Below are 16,727 nucleotides of genomic sequence, written 5' to 3' on the forward strand. Positions count from 1 at the left end.
TCTATGACCCTCTCTGAGCAGCCTTTGCGTTCTAGAATCTGGCGCTCACTAACCAGGCTGCTAGCTGGAAGAATTCCGGCTTTGGATGGAGTACTGGGCCCTGCCTGAGGAGATCTGCCCTGTACGGGAGCTTCAGAGGCTCCACCATTGCCATGGCTCTTAGGTTTGCGAACCAAGTTCTTTTTGGCCACCATGGTGCTATCAGAAGAATCTGGCCTGGAGACCTGCTGAGTTTCTGAAGAACTCGCGGAATGAGCGCTACCGGCGGGAAGGCATAGGCCAGCCCGAAGCGCCAGGTCTGGGATAGCGCATCCAGACCTTCCGACTGTAGTTCCCAGGAAATCGAGAAATACCTTTCTACCTTCCTGTTTAGTCTGTTGGCAAACAAGTCTATTTCCGGTTCCCCGAAATACTGGACTAGGTGTTGAAACACCTCTGGGTTCAGTTCCCATTCCTCCTCCCTCAACTTGTGACGGCTGAGGAAGTCTGCTTCTATATTGCTCGTCCCCTTTATGTATATGGCTGAGATAGAGAGTACTCTTTCTTCTGCCCAGGTTAGTATTTCCCTGGAAAGTTCTAGTAGGGGACTGGACCTGGTCCCTCCCTGGTGACCTAGGTACGCTACTACTGTAGAGTTGTCTGAGCTTACTTGGACTTCTCTGCCTCTGATGTCTTCCTGGAAGGCTATTAAGGCTTCCCCCACTGCTCTGAGTTCTTTGTAATTGGATGACCTGCGAGCTAGTGAGCTGTCCCATTGTCCCTGCGCTTTTTTCCCCTCCAGGTGGGCGCCCCACCCCCAGGAACTGGCATCCGTGGTAACCTTCACTGGGTTCCACTGAGCCCACGGTCGCCCTCCCCTCAGGTTTTGGGGAGATGTCCACCACTCCAGGGAGGACAGAACCTGGGGGGTGAGTAGTATATCCTGATCTAAGGACTCTTTCCTTTTGTCCCATGAGGACAGGAAGAAGAAGTGTAATGCCCTTGCATGAAGCTGAGCCCAAACCACCGCTGGGATGCTTGCTGACATCAGGCCTAGAACTCTCAGAACATTTCGTCTGGAGAGTTTGGGGTTTTTGATAAGGTTCCCGACTGCTGAGGCTAGTTTTAAAACTTTTTCTTCTGGTAAGAAGAGTCTCTGCTGCCTGGTGTCCACTACGTATCCCAGGAAGGTCTTGACCTGTTCTGGGTTGAGGGAGGATTTTTCTATGTTGATTATCCACCCTAGGCTCTCTAGGAGTGCCATTGCTTTGTTGGCATCCAGCGTGACTTGGGCGGCTGATTTTCCTGAAATCAGCAAGTCGTCTAAATAAGGTATAAGGGATATGCCCTGAAGGTTGCAGGTATGCCACCGCTTTTGCTAGGACTTTTGTAAAAATCCTTGGGCTGGAGGTTAGCCCGAATGGTAGTGCTCTGAACTGCCAGTGGAAGGTTTCTCCTTCCACCACGACCGCAAACCTCAGATATACCTGGTGATCCACGTGGATTGGCACGTGGAGATAGGCATCTTTGAGATCTAGGGTCACCAAGAAGGCCTCCTTCATGGAGGTTCTTTCTTACCGAATAAATACTTTCCATAGCAAACTTTTTGTATTCTAGAAACTTGTTCAGGTTTCTCAAGTTTACTATTAGACGGTATTTCCCGGAGGGTTTCCGTACTACGAAAATATGGGAATAAAATCCCTGGTACTGCTGAGCTTTTGGTACTGGTACTACCACTAGTTGTTTGGCTAAGTCCTGTATGCCCTCCAAGAGGGCAGACCTTTTCAGGGTATCCCTGGGAAGGTGAGTAATGGTGATCATGGTGGGGGGTGTAGCCAGAAATTCTAGGCGATAGCCTTTTTGAATTATTTGGCAGATGTAATGACTGTTCGAAATTTTTTCCCCATAGGGGAAGGAATTGAGATAGTCGACCCCCCACTCTGACTACGTCGTCACTTGGACGGTTTGTCGCTGGGTTTTGGAGGAGGGAAAAGGAGGTTGTTCTTCCTGTTCCCTTTGCCAAAGTTCCAACGCCTGAAAGGTTCCTTTTTGGCTTTTTGTCTACCCTGCCCCTGGGGGCCTCGAAAAGTTTTCTTGAAACCTTCTTTTTTGGGTTTAACTGGGAATTTTTTACCTTTTTCTGATGACCTAGCCAGGACATCATCCAGGTCTTTCCCAAACAACAGGGAACCTTGAAAGGGGATGCCACAGAGTTTTCCCTTGGATGTAGCATCTCCTTCCCAGGCCTTGATCCAAACTGCCCTCCTAGTAGAGTTAATGAGGGCTGCTGTCTTGGCTGCTGCCCTTGCAGATTCCGTAGCTGCATCTGCTAGGTAAGCAATCGCCTTCCTTACTACTGTAAGTGACTCAACTACCTCCTCCGCCTCCGAATTCTGGGCGAGGTGGTCGGTGAGTGTCTCTACCCAAACATCTGTATTCCTAGCTACACATGCTGCTGCTAAGGCTGGGCTTAGTGCTGCCGCATTGGCCTCCCAGGCTTTCCTAAGGAGAGACTCTGCTCGACGGTCCATCACATCCTTGATGTTACCTGTATCCTCAAAGGAGAGATCAGACAATTTAGTGACTTGCGACAAAGCCGCATCAAGTCTAGGAAGCTTAAAAAAGACTTCCTCATCTTCCTGGGAGAAGGGGAACCTTCTTTTCCAGGTTTTTTGTTTGATTATTCTCCTTTCAGGGTCTCTCCACTCCTGAAGGACTAACTCCTTGAGGGATTTGTGCAGGGGGAATACTTTAGATTGAGCGTCACTCAGGCCCCTATAAACTTTATCCTGTGCTGAGGTAGGTTTAGGGGTCTCAGGAATTTCCTCTGTGGCGTAGATAGCCTGGAGGAGACTCTCTAGATCTTCTACAGCAAAGAGGTGTTTTCTTGGACGTGTGTCCTCCTGAGACTGACTAATGGAGTCTCCATCTACCTCCCCTGAGCTGTGCCTAGACCTAGGTAGACTGGCTACCTCACTCTCTTCACCATCTGCTTCCCCCAAAGGGGGATTTTGTGAGGGTGTAAAGAAAACACTTGGGCCCTTAGAAAAGGGGGTCTCCTGAGAGGAAGTGCCTTCCTTAGGGGTAAGTTCCTCTGTTTCAGTCTGTGCCGACTGCCCGGCTGCCTCCCGAAAGGCTTTGACTGTTGCTAACATTTCTGTTTGCATGGATGAGAGAAAACTCTTCATCATGGCAGCAGCCTCCTTTCCCGCCAGTATATTAATACATTTGTAGCAGAAAGGTTTTGTGTAGGACTTGGGGAGCTTCTCTCTACAATTCCCACATTTTTTAGAGGAACTATGCCCTGTAGCGGAAGGAGACTGAGCTGAGGCCTCCTGGGGTCCGCTGGGGGTTTCTGAAAAGACATGAAATGTACATTTAAATTGTCTTTCCCCAAGACTGCTGGCTGTACTGGGGAGGGGAGGAAGTAGACGAGAAGGGACCAGATCCTGCTCCGGTCGTTCCCTAAAAGTTTGGGAACTCTCACCACTTCCCCCCTCCCTTTCCAGGGGGATCGGTACTTACCGCCCCCCGACCTGGATCTGCCAGCGGTCGTGTCGGTCTTTCCGTCCTCTTCCATGAGGAGGGTGACTCGGTCCTGGCTGTCGGTACTCCTGTACTGGTCACCGCAAGCCGACCCGTCCACCACCCACGCTGTCTCCTCGCTCCACTGGGAACTTCCGGGTTACGCCGTCCGGAACCGCCCACTTCCTGTGATGCAGTTCCTGTCTCAGAATGAGGCCTGGAGCGCGGCGTTTTTACGTCTGGAGACCCGGGAAAACGGCGATTCGAATGGTGGTGGATTCGATAGCACGCAGTGATGGCTCACCTCCCCGCAGCTCAGAGCACTGGTGCTTCCATAGGGCGACCTGTGAGTTTGGACCGAAGTCTACAGGTAAGTTCAGCCCTCCCCGGCCTCCCTTAAACCTGTCTCACAGGGGTACCTTCGACCCTCCCCGGTCTCTAGGTTTCCATAAACAAAACAAACGTGTCGCTGTGTTGGAGAAACACAATCAATACTGAGGAGCAAGGGGAAGGGCGGGGCCTTTTAAACTGTCATGTGATTGTGTTTCCTGCAGGAGGAGCCATCATCTCTCGGGTGCCGTCCTGGAAGGTGGTAAGAGAAATACCCATTTGCAAAATTTTATAACAAAATTATATATATATATATATATATATATATATATATATATATATATATATATATACACACACACACATTATATATATATATATATATATATATATATATATATATATATATATATATATATATATATATATATATATATATATATATATATATATATATATATATATATATATATATATATATATATATATATAATTATTATTATTTTTTTTAAATCTGTCTTTTTAATTTTTTTTTACCAAAAAATTAAAACCGCATAGGTGATCAAATGCCACTAAAAGAAAGCTCTATTTGTGGGGGAAAAATGATAAAAATAAAATTCATTTGGGTGCAGTGTTGTATGACTGCGCAAATGTCATTCAAAGTGTGACAGCGCTGAAAGCTGAAAATTGGTCTGGGCAGGAGGGGGGTTTAAGTGCCCAGTAAGCAAGTGGTTAAATGACAATTGCGCGGTCATGCTACACTGTACCCAAATAGAATTTTTATAATTTTGTTCCCACAAATAGAGCTTTGTTTTGGTGGTATTTGATCGCCTCTGCGTTTTTTGTTTTTTGCTATACAAACAAAAAAAAAGGCAGAAAAAAAAGGTTTCTTTTTTTTCTGTTATAAAATTTTATAAATATGTAAGTTTTCTCCTTCACTGATAAGGCAGCACCGATGATCTGGCGCCAATGAGGTGGCACCGACGATGGGCACTGGTAGGCGGCACTGATGGGTGTCACTGATATGCAGCACTGATGGGCATTGAAAGGCAGCAATGATGGGTATTTATGGGTGGCATTGATAGGGGCACTGCTGGCCACTGATGGGCATTGATACATGGCACTGATATGCAGCACTAATATGCATCCATGGTGGCAAGAATTTTGGGTGGGCACTAGTCGGCAGCTGCCTGGGCATTGATTGGCAGCTGCCTTGGCACAGATTGGCATTTACCTGGTGGTCGAGGGGGCATACCTGGTGGTCCAGTGTGGATGCCCGTCCCTGGTGGTCCTGGGCGGGATCCAAGGGGGGGCTGTGCCGATAAACTATCAGCATAGCCCCCCCCCTCCCCTGTCAGGAGAGCAGCCGATCGGCTCTCCTCTATTCGCGCCTGTCAGACACGAGTGAGGAAGAGCCGATCAACGGCTCTTCCTGTTTACATTGTGATCAGCTGTGATTGGACACGGCTGATCATGTGGTAAAGAGCCTCTGTCACACCGCACCACCGATCGCCCCAATGCGCTGTGGCTGTTATCCTGCTGGACGTCATGTGACGTCCAGTCAGGATAAGTGAACCACCGCCCGGTCGTCATTTTGCTATAGGCTGGGCGGGAAATGGTTAAAGTAATTCATTTCACACCCTAAAACTCCCACTTCTATTAATACAAGGAGGTGGTGTATTGTTAAGACCTCTTATTCTTGGCTTTAAAACATTTTTTTTTTACAAGAATTAATTAGGAGTTGTTTTTGCTCCTTTTTTTCCCTTGCTCTGCAAATTTCTCTCCTGTTAACAATATAGAACAATATTATATACTGCTGAATGATGAAGCCAAGCAATGGAAATTGAAAAGCAAATAATGAAATCATCTCCCCGTATACAATATGATTGTAGGTCTATTTCTGGTGTTCCCCTCGGAAGAAGAGGTGGTAATTCAGTGTTCAGATTTGAAAGAAAGACATATTATGTCTCGGTGACGGTGTCGCCATCTGAACATCCCCCCCGCTCCCTCGTGTAAACTGAAATATAGATTTTGTCGGTAGTTAACCGAATTTAGCGGCAGAAAATGTGATGCTCTCTATATGGTGGCAGATTCATAGCACAGGTGTCATATTGATGGACCAACTGGGATATCCATTATCTATAATTTGGAATATAAAAAAAAAAAAAGGAAGATGATAAATGAAGGACATCTACGTTATGAAGTGAAAATGAAAAGTATAAGGGACACTATACATAAATGACAAGCTGGCCTAAGATAATGGAGTTTTCAGAATGTAGATGGATGAATAGGTAAAGTTCTGAGATTATCATGAGATGCACATTCAGTAAGAGCAAATAGCTGTTCACCCAACATGTGTCTGGAGCCAAAACATTTTAAGCATTTGTTATAGAACAGTAAAGCTCTGTACACACGGGCCAGAATCCGGGCATCAGTGATCCGGCCTAGTGTACAGACATTCCATTCAAAAAAAACTGCCGTTCTTTTGAATGGCACGAGAGCGGTGACGTCATCAACTACGACGAGCATGCGCTCGTCACATACGATGCCGTCGCCACCATCTTGCTACACCCTACCTATGCCTAGGAAGCTACCGCGCATGTGTCAAAGTCATTTCGAGCATGCGCGGGTTTCCACAGCGACAGGTAAGTATACAGTCTCAAAAATATTCCAATTGCACACCTTCCTGGAGAACGGCCAATAAGAAAGGAGGGTGCTGAAGCGATCACCAGTGGGTAAGTATACAGGCGCTAGGGTTGTACCAATACTAGTATCGGTACCGATACTGAGCATTTGCGAGAGTACTTGTACTCGTGCAAATGCTCCCGATGCTTCACCGATAATTTTTTTTTCCAGAGAGCGGGTGGAGAGGGGGCGGAGAGCGGGTGGAGAGGGGGCGGAGAGCGGGTGGAGAGGGGGCGGAGAGAGAGGGGGTGGAGAGCAGTCCTTGGGTATGTCACTAATGGAGGAGAGCTTCTGCCGCTGCCTAGTCCCCAAAGAGAAGGCCAAGGTCCCCCCGTCTAGTTGATCAGCGCGGGGAACATTACAGCTTTCATTTGAATAGCTGTGTGTTCCCCGTCGTGCCTCGTCATATATAGCCCCTCCTCCTTGTCCGGGCACTTTGATAGACAGATCACCCATCCCATGAAAAAAAGTATCGGTACTTGTAATCGGTCCTAAAAAAGTGGTATCGGATTGGATGGGTGATCGGTCTATCAAAAGTGCCCGTACAAGGGGGAGGGGCTATATATGACGCGACGGGGAACACACAGCTATTCAAATGAAAGCTGTAATGTTCCCCGCGCTGATCAACTAGACGGTGGGGGGGGGGCTTGGCTTTCTGCATTTGGGGACACATGGCTGCATTTGGGGACACATGGCTACATTTGGGGACACATTTTTAAAAAAGTATCGGTAATCGGTATCGGCGAGTACATGAAAAAAAGTATCGGTACTTGTAATCGGTCCTAAAAAAGTGGTATCGGGACAACCCTAACAGACGCTCAGGTTTCTCGGCAGGAAAACACTGCCGAGAATCACGACGAGAAAATAGAGAGCAGGTTCTCTATTTTTCTCATCGAGATTCTGGGTAGTTTTCTTGACGAGAAACCTGAAAGCCTCGTACACACGCTCGGTATACTCGGCCAGCAGTTTTCTTGCTGGTTCTTGCCGAGAAAACCGTGCGTTTGTACGAGGCTTCACTCCAACTGTACAACTCCAACTGTACAAGATTCCTTTCACACAAAAGGTAATTTTTTTAGCTGGACCCGATAGCATTCACCATTCTCCTCTATGGGCAGTTGAATGTAAATGGGCTTATGTCTGCTTACACTAGAGTGCCTTGCGAAAGTATTCGGCCCCCCTTGAACTTTGCGACCTTTTGCCACATTTCAGGCCTCAAACATAAAGATATAAAACTGTAAATTTATTGGATATTTCAAACTTTTTTAACAAATAAAAAACTGAAAAATTGGGCGTGCAAAATTATTCAGCCCCTTTACTTTCAGTGCAGCAAACTCTCTCCATAAGTTCAGTGAGGATCTCAGAATGATCCAATGTTGACCTAAATGACTAATGATGATAAATAGAATCCACCTGTGTGTAATCAAGTCTCCGTATAAATGCACCTGCACTGTGATAGTCTCAGAGGTCCGTTTAAAGCGCAGAGAGCATCATGAAGAACAAGGAACACACCAGGCAGGTCCGAGATACTGTTGTGGAGAAGTTTAAAGCCGGATTTGGATACAAAAAGATTTCCCAAGCTTTAAACATCCCAAGGAGCACTGTGCAAGCGATAATATTGAAATGGAAGGAGTATCAGACCACTGCAAATCTACGAAGACCTGGCCGTCCCTCTAAACTTTCAGCTCATACAAGGAGAAGACTGATCAGAGATGCAGCCAAGAGGCCCATGATCACTCTGGATGAACTGCAGAGATCTACAGCTGAGGTGGGAGACTCTGTCCATAGGACAACAATCAGTCGTATACTGCACAAATCTGGCCTTTATGAAAGAGTGGCAAGAAGAAAGCCATTTCTTAAAGATATCCATAAAAAGTGTTGTTTAAAGTTTGCCACAAGCCACCTGGGAGACACACCACACATGTGGAAGAAGGTGCTCTGGTCAGATGAAACCAAAATCAAACTTTTTGGCAACAATGCAAAACGTTATGTTTGGCGTAAAAGCAACACAGCTCATCACCCTGAACACACCATCCCCACTGTGAAACATGGTGGTGGCAGCATCATGGTTTGGGCCTGCTTTTCTTCAGCAGGGACAGGGAAGATGGTTAAAATTGATGGGAAGATGGATGGAGCCAAATACAGGACCATTCTGGAAGAAAACCTGATGGAGTCTACAAAAGACCTGAGACTGGGACGGAGATTTGTCTTCCAACAAGACAATGATCCAAAATATAAAGCAAAATCTACAATGGAATGGTTCACAAATAAACATATCCAGGTGTTAGAATGGCCAAGTCAAAGTCCAGACCTGAATCCAATCGAGAATCTGTGGAAAGAACTGAAAACTGCTGTTCACAAACGCTCTCCATCCAACCTCGAGCTGTTTTGCAAGGAGGAATGGGCAAAAATTTCAGTCTCTCGATGTGCAAAACTGATAGAGACATACCCCAAGCGACTTACAGCTTTAATCGCAGCAAAAGGTGGCGCTACAAAGTATTAAAGCGGTGGTTCCCCTAAAAATAAAATGTTGACATCGCATTTAGCAAATAAATTACAGTTAGAATCGGGTTGTTTTATTTAAAAAATACCTCCGTACGTATCGTTTCCATTATTCGGTCCCACCGCCACTTCCGGGTACGATGCAGGTGGTGGGCGTTCCTAATTGATTGACAGGCATCCGAATGACGCATCCATCGCGTCACGAGATGCCGGAAAAAGCCGAACGTCGGTGCGCATGCGCCGTATAGAGCCGCACCGGCGTTCGGCTTTTTTCGGCATCTCGTGACGCGATGGATGCGTCGTTCGGATGCCTGTCAATCAATTAGGAACGCCCACCACCTGCATCGTACCCGGAAGTGGCGGTGGGACCGAATAATGGAAACGATACGTACGGAGGTATTTTTTAAATAAAACAACCCGATTCTAACTGTAATTTATTTGCTAAATGCGATGTCAACATTTTATTTTTAGGGGAACCACCGCTTTAACTTAAGGGGGCTGAATAATTTTGCACGCCCAATTTTTCAGTTTTTTAGTTTGTTAAAAAAGTTTGAAATATCCAATAAATTTCGTTCCACTTCTTGATTGTGTCCCACTTATTGTTGATTCTTCAAAAAAAAAATTACAGTTTTATATCTTTATGTTTGAAGCCTGAAATGTGGCAAAAGGTCGCTAAGTTCAAGGGGGCCGAATACTTTCGCAAGGCACTGTGTGTGTGTATATATATATATATATATATATAAAATATTTGGGGTTTCTTTGTAATTTTCCAGCAATTTTTAATTTTTTTTATTTTAACTTGTAAAACAACAAGTTTGAAAAAATAGGCCCGGGGGTGAGGTGGGTAATTTGACAAAAAAAACAGCGATATCCTAATTTAGAATTTAACAGCTTCATCTACATTTATCTCCTAAAGTAACAATCTGTCAGCAGGACATAGGGGAACGTGCAAACGACCAATGAGGGAACAATTATTCAAACTGCAGTCAAAGTTTAGATGGCTGATAGATTCATTTCCACTTTAAACCATGAAGAGGGACTTGAGCTCCTAACAAGTGTGTGCCTAACGAGCAGCTCATCATAGCGCCGCCTGGCACACAAAAACCCGCGCTGAAAAATAAATGGCTTTTAACAAATCGCTTTGATCGCCTGAAAACGGATAAAGATTGTTCCAGTTATAATAACATAATGGAGTGAGCACACAGGAAATTTCATATTTCAATGAACAAACAGCAAATCTGAGATTCATTTCTTTACTTATTGCAGGAAAAGTGAACCCGTCAGCCCCAGTATAATGGGTGGCATTAAAAAAAAGCAATTATTATTTTACCTTCTGTCCCAATTTCTGGGAAGAAACAGACAAAACTGCCATCATGCATCAACAGTAACAGGTTATAGAGGACCTCTGTGCCGGGGCACTAGACTGAGAATAGAAAGCAAAAGGGGAAAATTTCCTAAAAACTGGAGCACACAGAATCTGGTGCAGCTGTGCATAGTAACCAATCAGCTTCTAAATTCAGCATGTTAAATTAAAGTGATATTAAAGTCTCTTTTTTTGTTGTTTAAAAATAACAAACATGTTATACTTGCCTCCTCTGTGTAGTTAGTTTTGTACAGAGCAGCCCGGATCCTCCTCTTCTCGGGTCCCTCGTCGGAGCTCCAAGCCCCTCCCTCCTACTGAATGCCCCATAGAGCAACCAACTTGCCAACGGGGCACCCAAGCAGAGTCGCTTCTTTGTGTGTTCATTCAGACACGGGGCAGCGGCTTGGCCCCGCCCGCCTCTCTCCTCTCATTGGTTCACTGACAGCAGCAGGCACTAATGGCGCTGTGTTTTAGCCAATTAGAAGGGAGAGTCTCAGACAGCCGAGGCTCTCGTGCAACATCACTGGATCAAGATGGGGCTCAGGTAAGTATTAGAGGGGCTGCTGCACACAGAAGGTTTATTTTATCTGAATGCATTAAGATAAAAAAAAATTCTGACTTTAGAACCACTTTAAGTGCCCTTTCACACTGGGGCGCAGGCCGCATTAGAGGTAAAGTGGCGCTTCTTTTAGCGGAGCTTTACCCGTGCTGTGCGGGCGGGAGCGGAGCGATTTTAACCACAAAAGAAGGCGTTAACAAAGGGTTAAATACGCCCGAAAAGCGCCCCTGCTGAAGCGATTTGCAAGCACTAGTTGTGGTAGTTGTATGCAATCAGGCAGGTCCTTGTACTACATGGTTTGGTAAATCTGAAGACAAAAAAATCTGCAGAAAATCTAATGGTGTGTATGGGGCCTTAAACTCCAATAGGAAGGTCTCTTTGTTATATAGAGGTCCCGGCTGTATTCCCAGCCAACCTGGAGTTGTGTGTGCTCCTGCCCACTCTTACCTTCAGATTCTCAGAAATGTAAAATGATTTAAAAACCAGACAGGTGGTACCAACACCTAGCAGATGCAACCAGTGTGCAGGTCCAGGAACTCATGAGCAAAAATATCACTACATAAAAGAATAGCACAGTAGCTTAGTGGTTAGCACCGTTTCCTCCCACACATCAGAGACATGCTGGCAGGTTAATTAGCTTCTGTGTAACCTGGCCCTAGCATATGTATGCATGTATGTGAGATACAGACCCGAGTGATTGCAAGCCCTGTGAGGTGCAGGGAATTAAAAAAGTAAATAAAGTGCTGCATACATTGATGGCACCATTTAAATGCCCAAGGGAATTAAAGAATAAGATCAACTTTTATAATAAATAAATGCAATTTTTTTTTGCAAGTAAAACAAAAATGTGCATTTTATTTATTTTCTTTTTTTTTGTTTACAAACTTTTTTATTTGGTACAAAATGGTGGTACAAAAAGCAAAATGGCATACAAAAAAAAAAAAAAAGAGTACACGTAAGAAAATGTCCAGGAGTCAAAAAACAACAATAGTAAACTATACAAATTTCTAAGGAGCCTGCACAGCATTGCATCCACAATTGGCAGATCGCATGTACAATGTCCTGCAGATGCTCAGGATCGCCGTCTGCCTGTACCTCCGATATGGGCAAGCAGTTACTTGAGAGCAGGAACATCAATTAACTACAAGATATCTCACCAGTGCCCCTGCAGTTCATTAAGAACCGCAAGCCATCAGCTGCAATAATTGATGATACTTGTAGTCTATTTATACACAGAAAGCTTAGTAAATAATGAGACAGCCATGTGGGCGGAGCCCTGCATGGCTACGCTGTTTTCAAAATTGTGACAGTGAGTGTTGGAGGGAGGATCCCCCACCCGCTGTCACAGGGAGATGAGGGATTGGGGAAGAGGGAGTGCATGCTGAACATGTTACACCCTAAATATGGGTGTAACATGTTCAGAAGGTGAAATTATCCTTTAAATGGTTGGGTTAAAATTAAATGATCTCTTCAACAGCTACCATGAACTGTAATATCAACAGTGTGCTTGTGTGTACACAGATTCGAATGGTAGAAAAGAAACCTAGTAAAGCGAGCCTGTCATTGCTTAGAAATCTCCTAGGGCTCTTTCACACTAACAGGTTGGTGCCCGAGCCACACATTTACCACCTACCCAACCACTACACTCTTTAACTGCAAAGGCAGCAGCCAGAGATACTATTCATGGGAAAGGGGCTGCTCTGTAAGGGTTTGTTCCATATATACACAGGGCCAGTAGGAGAGAGGAGCGGGGTCTCTCAAGGAGCGGTGCCTCGTGCATGCGCAATAGGGTTGCTGGCGTGAAGCCGTAAGGCTACACTGCTGGGTTCCCTAACCCGCAATGGCAGTGGCAGCACCCAACAGCTGATGCCGACATCGCTGGACTCCAAGACAGGTAATTGTCCAATTATTAAAAGCCAGCAGCTGCAGGATGTGTAGCTGCTGGGCTTTTAACCGCTTGCCGACCGCCCACCGTAGTTTTACGGCGGCAGGTCGGCTCGGCTGCGCAAAATCACGTACTATAGCGGGATTTTGCATTTCAGCCACTAGCCCCCTGCTCGCCCCTGGTGCCGACGCGCGTGCTTCCTGTCCTTTCAGGGGGAGAAATGACTGATCGCATGTTCATACAATGTATGAACAGCGATCTGTCATTTCCCCTAGTCAGTCCACCCCCTTCATTTAGAACACAATGAGGGAACATAATTAACCCCTTCCTCGCCCCCTAGTGTTAACCCCTTCCCTGCCAGTGACATTTTTACAGTAATCAATGCATTTTTATAGCACTGATCGCTATAAAAATGCCAATGGTCAAAAATTGTGTCAAAAGTGTCCGCCATAAAATCGCAGATCGCTGTCATTACTAGTAAAAAAAAAATAATAATAATATAAATTCTATTAAACTATCCCCTATTTTGTAGATGCTATAACTTTTGCGCAAACCAATCAATAAACGCTTATTGCGATTTTTTTTAACGACAAATATGTAGAAGAATAAGTTTCTGCCTAAACTGAGAAAAAAAATAGTTTTTTTTATATATTTTTGGGGGATATTTATTACAGCAAAATATATATTTTTTTTCAAAATTGTCGCTCTATTTTTGTTTATAACGCAAACAAATAAAAACCGCAGGAGGTGATCAAATACCACGTCGCACAACAGCGCAATTGTCAGTTAAAGCGACGCAGTGCCGAATCGCAAAAAGTGGCCCGGTCATTGACCAGCAAAATGGTCCGGGCTGAAGTGGTTAGTTTTTTTTGGGGGGTGGGGGAGAATTCCACTTTAAGGGGGTAATTTCTTCCGAGGCTGAAGTGAAAACAAATAAAAAATTATGGAGATATCTGTTACCATTTACCACCAAAGGAAAGCCAAATTTATCCTGAAAAAAACCAAGGTACAGTAGGTGAACCCGATTTTGTGTCAATCTCGCTCTCTTTCTCAGCGAGATTGAGCACCTACGAGCCCCATCGCGGGAGCCAGCGCCGAGCTGGCTTGCCGCGATGGATACAGAGCCGTCATAGAAGCGACGGGAGATCCGACTTGGATTCCCGCCAATTCTACACGTGTGCGGCGTTTGTTATGAATCCTGAAGGGGAAGTCCCCGCCGGATTTTAAATAAAAATCCGGCATGGGTCCCCCCTCAGGAGCATACCGGGCCCTTAGGTCTGTTATGGGTTGTAAGGAGAGCCCCCCTACGCCGGAAAAAACGGCGTAGGGGGTCCCCCTACAATCCATACCAGACCCGTATCCAAAGCACGCTACCCGGCCAGCCAGGAAGGGAGGGGGGACGAGCGAGCGCCCCCCCCCCCTCCTGAGCCGTACCAGGCTGCATGCCCTCAACATGGGGGGGTTGGGTGCTCTGGGGCAGGGGGGCGCACTGCGGCCCCCCCCCACCTCAGAGCACCCTGTCCCCATGTTGATGAGGACAGGGCCCCTTCCCGACAACCCTGGCCGTTGGTTGTCGGGGTATGCGGGCGGGAGGCTTATCGGAATCTGGGAGCCCCCTTTAATAAGGGGGCCCCCAGATACCGGCCCCCCACCCTAAGTGAATGAGTATGGGGTACATCGTACCCCTACCCATTCACCTGCAAGAAAAGTGGTAAAAACACAAATAAACCACACAGTGTATTAAAATATTTTATTTTTCTGCTCCGGAGGCCGCCCCCTGTCTTCTTTATTAGCTCTTTTACCAGGGGGGGCTTCTTCTTTGACGTCTTCGGGTGGGTGGGGGCCGCCGTCTGGTTCTCTTCCACCGCCGGGGGGGGGGTGGCTTTTAAAAAAGCCCCCACCCCCCCGGCGGGTTTCCTCCGGCGTCTTCGGCGGGGCTCTTCTTCTTCCGCTATCCCGACGGGTCTTCTCAACTCTCCGGGGTTCTCCTTCTGTCTTCGCCGCTCTCCGTTGTTGACTCGTCGCACCCCGGTTCTTCGTCTCGCTGTCCGGTGTCTTCTTCCGTGATGTACGTCTTCTCCTTCCGTGCTGTGATGAGTTCTTCTTCCGTGCTGTGACGTCATGTTCTTCACTTCTCTCCTTCTCCAGATGTTGCCACGCCGGTCCTCCTCGCTGAAATGACGGATGCACGCCTTGCATCGGACCTATATAGGCCTCACAGTCCCATCATGCTCTGTACCTACCCATGTGATACCTACCCACGTGGGTAGGTATCACATGGGTAGGTACAGAGCATGATGGGACTGTGAGGCCTATATAGGTCCGATGCAAGGCGCGCATCCGTCATTTCAGCGAGGAGGACCGGCGTGGCAACATCTGGAGAAGGAGAGAAGTGAAGAACATGACGTCACAGCACGGAAGAAGAACTCATCACAGCACGGAAGGAGAAGACGTACATCACGGAAGAAGACACCGGACAGCGAGACGAAGAACCGGGGTGCGACGAGTCAACAACGGAGAGCGGCGAAGACAGAAGGAGAACCCCGGAGAGTTGAGAAGACCCGTCGGGATAGCGGAAGAAGAAGAGCCCCGCCGAAGACGCCGGAGGAAACCCGCCGGGGGGGTGGGGGCTTTTTTAAAAGCCACCCCCCCCCGGCGGTGGAAGAGAACCAGACGGCGGCCCCCACCCACCCGAAGACGTCAAAGAAGAAGCCCCCCCTGGTAAAAGAGCTAATAAAGAAGACAGGGGGCGGCCTCCGGAGCAGAAAAATAAAATATTTTAATACACTGTGTGGTTTATTTGTGTTTTTACCACTTTTCTTGCAGGTGAATGGGTAGGGGTACGATGTACCCCATACTCATTCACTTAGGGTGGGGGGCCGGTATCTGGGGGCCCCCTTATTAAAGGGGGCTCCCAGATTCCGATAAGCCTCCCGCCCGCATACCCCGACAACCAACGGCCAGGGTTGTCGGGAAGGGGCCCTGTCCTCATCAACATGGGGACAGGGTGCTCTGAGGTGGGGGGGGCCGCAGTGCGCCCCCCTGCCCCAGAGCACCCAACCCCCCCATGTTGAGGGCATGCAGCCTGGTACGGCTCAGGAGGTGGGGGGGGCGCTCGCTCGTCCCCACTCCCTTCCTGGCTGGCTGGGTAGCGTGCTTTGGATACGGGTCTGGTATGGATTGTAGGGGGACCCCCTACGCCGTTTTTTCCGGCGTAGGGGGGCTCTCCTTACAACCCATAACAGACCTAAGGGCCCGGTATGCTCCTGAGGGGGGACCCATGCCGGATTTTTATTTAAAATCCGGCGGGGACTTCCCCTTCAGGATTCATAACAAACGCCGCACACGTGTAGAATTGGCGGGAATCCAAGTCGGATCTCCCGTCGCTTCTATGACGCGCTTGCTGGAATGTGCTGTCACTATTCCAGTGAGTGTGAGATGTCGGCGAGATCTCGGCACCCTGTCGCCGAGTATCAGCGCGACGCTGTCGTGCTAAAAGCACAATATCACAAACACCTACTGTATAATCCACCCAGACACACAAAGTAGTCGTGATATGTATAGGTTAAAGCGGGGGTTCACCCTAAAAAAAAAAATTCTTTATCTACCATCCCATACAGCATACTAGCGTCAGCTATAGTATGTTTCTTTTTTTTTTTTTATCGCTGTATTTACCGTTTAATCCTTTAGTTTCGTTTCAGACTCCGGCGGGGAAATAGGCGTTCCTATGAAGAGGAGAACATGATTGACGTCCGGCTATGGCGCGTCACGCGTTCCGAAAATAGCCGAAATAGGATTCGGATATATACGGCGCCTGCACAGTCAGCTCCTAGTCTGTGCGCAGGCACCGTATAGCGCCATGAAGAGCCGAGTCCTACTCCGGCTATTTTCGGAACGCGTGA

General features: G+C 47.1%; 1 protein-coding gene across 2 annotated transcripts in view; it reads right to left on the reverse strand.

Annotated features, from left to right (window-relative positions):
- Window positions 1–16,727, reverse strand: part of VPS50 (VPS50 subunit of EARP/GARPII complex) — a 302,084-nt gene that overhangs the window by 217,921 nt on the left and 67,436 nt on the right. The window lies entirely within an intron of this gene.

This window comes from Rana temporaria, chromosome 5 (assembly GCF_905171775.1).
Source record: "Rana temporaria chromosome 5, aRanTem1.1, whole genome shotgun sequence".
In the NCBI taxonomy this organism is placed as follows: Eukaryota; Metazoa; Chordata; class Amphibia; order Anura; family Ranidae; genus Rana; species Rana temporaria.